This window comes from Trichechus manatus, unplaced genomic scaffold, assembly GCF_000243295.1.
Source record: "Trichechus manatus latirostris isolate Lorelei unplaced genomic scaffold, TriManLat1.0 scaffold00044, whole genome shotgun sequence".
Classification (NCBI taxonomy): domain Eukaryota; kingdom Metazoa; phylum Chordata; class Mammalia; order Sirenia; family Trichechidae; genus Trichechus; species Trichechus manatus.
Window position 1 is genome coordinate 9,852,651 of NW_004443980.1, and position 5,334 is coordinate 9,857,984.

At 41.4% G+C, this 5,334-nt stretch overlaps 1 pseudogene; it reads right to left on the bottom strand.

Moving 5' to 3' along the window:
* Window positions 1-1,449: 1,449 nt before the first annotated feature.
* On the bottom strand, window positions 1,450-2,947 carry LOC101361349 (60S ribosomal export protein NMD3 pseudogene; annotated as a pseudogene).
* Window positions 2,948-5,334: the final 2,387 nt, after the last annotated feature.

Genomic DNA, 5,334 nt, shown 5'->3' on the forward strand with positions numbered 1-5,334 from the left:
AAAAAAAAAAAAGAGAATTATCTATGTGAGATCAAATTGACAACAGTAACTCAAAAGGTTTAATGGGAAGCCTAAGGGACAGTGAGTTGAAGATAATGGTGTTGGAATAATCTGGAAAAGGATGATGAGAATAGCAGCACAACTGGAAAAATGTGATCAATGTCACTGAATTGTACATGTAGAAACATTTGAAATGGTGTAACTTTGGCTATGTGTATTTTCACCAAAAAAGTTCCTCAAGGCCGAGAAGGGAAAGTGTTGACATGTCGTGGGGTTGTTAACCAAAGTCATAAAACAATATGTGTACTGACTGTTTAATGACTATTTGTTCTGTAAACTTTCATCTAAAGTACAATAAAGAAATTTTTTTTAAAAAAAACAACATACATAGAATTAATTAATTACCTGTTAGTTCTGGCATAATTAGTAAGTCTGACCTCCCTTACAGAAATAGGAGCTTAATACTTCATTTTCAGAACACTTTAATATGCAAGTCGAGGCTTTTCTTTCAAGAATGTGGGAGGCATTCCTCCTTCAAATCTTATTCATGGTTTTAAAAAGCATGTAGCTCATTTTTATTAGCTCATCATCGATATGCTGGAATCTATCACTCTTGAATGGTGTCATGTTCAGCGACAGAGCAAGTTCCTTCCTTCTCAATTCATAAATTAAAATTTAAAACAGAATTTGAAATGATAGGAAGACATTTTTATGACACAAGCAGCTACTTTCCTCAGCTGCTGGCACAGGCAAAATTAACAAAAGTACCATTTTTTAAATTTAAACTTTTATAAATATAGATTCTGTTTGCTCAAATTCCACAAGTACTTTAATTGTATTTTCTTCTACTGCGATAAAAATCAAGACAACACCCAGTTTAACAGCATTTAAAAATGTTAACTTTGTGAAGACATAAAAAAGATTAACTTTCCTTCTAAATGCCCAGTGATAGGCTGAACCTCAACATCCCTAACCCAAGGACACAAAAATAATCTAAAGTGACATAACAAGTTCATACTAAAATAATCTGTATATGCTCTTTTACTAAATCAATCAGTGTGAAAAGAATGTAAAATCTGGTTATATGCTTGAATATCTAGTTAACATCCAAGGAATCACAACTTTTAAGCTTTCAAATCTAGCATCACAGTATGTGAAAATACTACAAATGCCTCATATAAAAAGCAGAGTGATAAAACTCTACGAGTTCAGAAGTGGCCTAAATATTAGTAATAATTACATTCTCCATATTTTTTTGTTATCTAAAACTTCAAAACCATCAATCTTTTTCAGTGCTTTGAATGAGCAACCCAAACACTCATATTTATTCAGGTTTTAAACTAAATTTCTCTTCTTTCGATATGGAGGCATAGAAGGAATAGTCAGAAAAGATGATTCTGTCCAATCCCCTGAAGTCCACAGATGTGAAACGTCTACAACATGATCTCATTATGTCATCATTGATGCACCTTCTTCACCAGAGGCATCCTGGGAAATGTGAAGGTCTTCAAGCATTTCAGCCCCACTAATTCCAGGCGCTCCTTCATCATCTGTGTCACTTTCCACCGGGATTGTAGAGTCTTGGTAAATGTTGACTTTTTTTCTAATGCCTCATCTTCTTTGAGATCTTCAGGGAAATTTGGTATTGTCTTTCATCATCCGTATCCATATTTTCTCTGTCTCTTGCAAGCTCTTTCCATTTCCAGTTTCTGCAATGCTGACGTTTGGTACGGTCATAGCTCTTCTTGACTAATACCACATCTGGGACTCTACCTGAGTTCATTTTGTTGACATGTTCATCATTCAAGTTACAGCTGACCAAATCAAACCCCAACACTAGGTGTCCAGGATTTAGAAGATGCCTTAAATGTGTGCGACCAAAATATTGTTTATCTGTATTCATTTCAGATGTTTTCTGTACCCGGACTTCCCCGTGGGTATGTTTTTTTGATATCACCCCAGCACCTGCATTGCACTTTACATTTCGGAGTCTGCTACATTCCATCACAATAAACTCCTCCAGCTGTTTGGGATGGCACAAACTATTGAAAGGGTGACTCCAAGAACTGCTCCCATCAGTATCTGCAACTTGTAGAGTGTTGGGACCTACGAGATGAATGGCGCTGGGTACTCGAATACACACACAAATCTGGTTCATACTTCTCAGGCTTTGAGCCAGTTTTGGAGATAGATAGACAACATTATCCTTGCATATTAGAACAATTTCTACAGAAAAAGTGCTTTTGTAATTGTATGTTACTACAGATATCCTGAGAGATCAGTCTCTGGGATGCTTTGTACCTGCAGGAAACCGGACACTGAAGAAATTCTACCATCTTCTGAGCATGTTGTTTTGAGGAATAGTAGAAATCCAGGCTATCATCAATCTCTTTGACACGAAGTGTGTTCTGATGCATTCCATATTTCAAAATCAATTGTTCCGGAGAGTAGAAAGTCTTTTTGTGCAAGGTCTTTTGCCTCACTTGAACTACAGCCTTCCAGAAATCCTTAGCTTCTATTCTATGGCAATCTCCACACATTTGGGATTGGATAACATAATCCACCACAAACACTTGGGGAAGGATAGCGCAGTTCATCACCTCTTTCTAAATAGTGAGTTTAACTCTCTTAGACTGGGGCTCTATTCAAACAAAACCTACATCTACAAGCCCTACCTTAGAGGTGCTTTGAGTTTTTTCAAACATAAAGCAAGAAGTTCCCTGGGTTCTAAAGCACACTGTATGCGAGTTCCAGATGGATGAAAATATCTTTGACAGTGTTTGCAGTAAGAAATAGAAACCTGCTTCGGAATGCCTTGGCTGATGTCTACTTTACTTCGCAAAAAGGCCACACATATATTGGCAGGATTGGAACTAACTGGGACACCACACTCACAACATAAGATGTGCCCAGGGCTGCAGTCGGTAGATTGTGTCATATACTCCATTGTCGCATATGCCTCTGCCACCGCTGCCACCTTGATGGCTATCACTGCCCGTCCAGCTATGCATCATTTGATTTCTTGACTGCTGCTTCAATGGTTGTTGATTGTGGATCCAAGTAAAATGAAATCCTTGACAACTTCAATCTTTTCTCTGTTTATCATGATGTTGCTTATTGGGTCCAGTTGTGGGGATTTTTGTTTTTTTTTTATGTAGAGGTGTAATCCATACTGCAGGCTGTGGTCTTTGATCTTCATCAGTAAGTGCTTCAACTCCTCTCTACTTTCAGCAAGGAAGGGTATGTCATCTGCATATCACAGGTTGTTGATGAGTCTTCCTCCAGTCCTGATGCCTCGTTCTTCTTCATATAGTCCAGCTTCTCAGATTATTTGTTCAGCATACAGATTGAATAAGTATGGTGAAAGGATGCAACCCTGACACACGTTTTCCTGACTTTAAACCACCCGGTATCTCCTTGTTCTGTTTGAACAACTGACTCTTGACCTATGTACAGTTTCCTCATGAGCACAATTAAGTGTTCTGGAATTCCCACTCTTTGCGATGTTATCCATAATTTGTTATAATCCACACAGTCAAATGCCTTTGCACAGTCAATAAAACATAGGTAAATGTCTTTCTGGTATTCTTTGCTTTCAGCCAGGATCCATCTGACATCAGCAATGATATCCCTGGTTCCACGTCCCCTTCTGAACCCTGCTTGAATTTCTGGCAGTTCTCTGTTGATGTACTGCTGCAGCCGCTTTTGAATGATCTTCACCACAATTTTACTTGGGTGTGATATTAATGATATTGTTTGATAATTTCTGCATTTGGTTAGATCATTTTTCTTTGGAATGGATACATATATGGATCTCTTCCATTTGGTTGGCCAGGTAGCTGTCTTCCAAATTTCTCTGCATAGATGAGTGAGCACTTCCAGCGCAGCATCCGTTTATTGAAACATCTCGATTGGTATTCCGTCAATTCCTGGAGGCTTGTTTTTCGCCAATGCCTTCAGTGCAGCTTGGACCTCTTCCTTCCGTACCATTGGTCCTGATACCTTTTTCACCAACCTCTCCACATGGACCTCTCCACATGGAATACACAGGAATCAAATCGACTACATCTGTGGAAAGAGACGATGGAGAAACTCCAGGTACTCCATAGGGGGCACTTAATAAATATTTGCTGAATAAAGTACAAAACAAAAACTCAGATCAGAAAAGAATATGGGCTTAAAATCTAACGAGACTATTATATAAAGCAAAACTTTCTTTCCCTGAAAAGAGGAAAGGCTTGGAAAAGGCCTAAAATCCACAGTTCACAAGAGCAGATGTTCTCAAGACTCTCCCTGCCCTCCTCCCATCCCCACCAACTTTCCTACAGGGCAAGAGGCCCCAAGGACCATTGCCTGCCTACTGGTGCTTGCTGCTTCAAACGCACTGTCGTCCAGTCATTCCGACTCATAGCGAGGCACAAATTTCAAGACATTTGTCTGGAAAAATTGAAACAGCCCCCATAGTGCTGTATTAAAAATCCTATTTTCTTTGCTTGACTTCCTCCCCATCCCACCTGCCCCCAGCTTTGCTTTTGAATCCTGCTTTTATGTAAATCCCATTCCACCTGCATAGTATGATTAACAATGTTGCTGATGTAACTTGTATGAACTCCCTACTTGTAAACCCCTTAAAAGTACCTTGCCTGCCGGCCCTTGGGGAGCAGTCTAGGCAGCAGCAGTTCCGACTGACTCCTTTTGCTTGTACAATGAAATAAAGGTGCCTTTCTTGTTCTCCCACCTGTCTCTCGTTTATTGGCTGATATGAGTCATGCAGAGCAAGGACCTGGGGTTTCCACCTGGTAACAAAAAATAATTATTATGGTGATATTTTAGATGCTTCCTTGTCTGCTCTTTGGGGTAGTGTCAAATCTTCTGGGAAAAATGCAATGAACACACACATTTTAGGGTGACTTGTGGTTTGGATCCACCTGCAGGTAACCCTAGAGAAAACTCCGGGATCACTGTTTTAGAACCACACCCACAGAGCCAGGAGAGGAGACGTCTGTTTGGCAGGATGGCTGGGTGCCCTCGTACGTGCCTTGGCCACTGACCACACGAACTGTGCCTTTGTCTCCTCCAGGGCTGGAGCGCCGGCGGGCTGCCAGGAAAGCGGCGTTCAGGACGCTCCCTCGCCACGCTCCCCGCCCCTGCATCACCTCGGACCCCCAGCATGACTCAAAGACACCAGCATCTTCCCCGCGAGAACAGGACGCTTCCGAACCAGCCTCGCCTCCCTTAGGGCCCCGAGCCGCTGCGAGCCAGCCTGCAGGGGCACCGGGGACGCAGGGTGGCGCCTGGGCGCAGCGAGGCCGGGACCGAGACCGAGACGCGCCC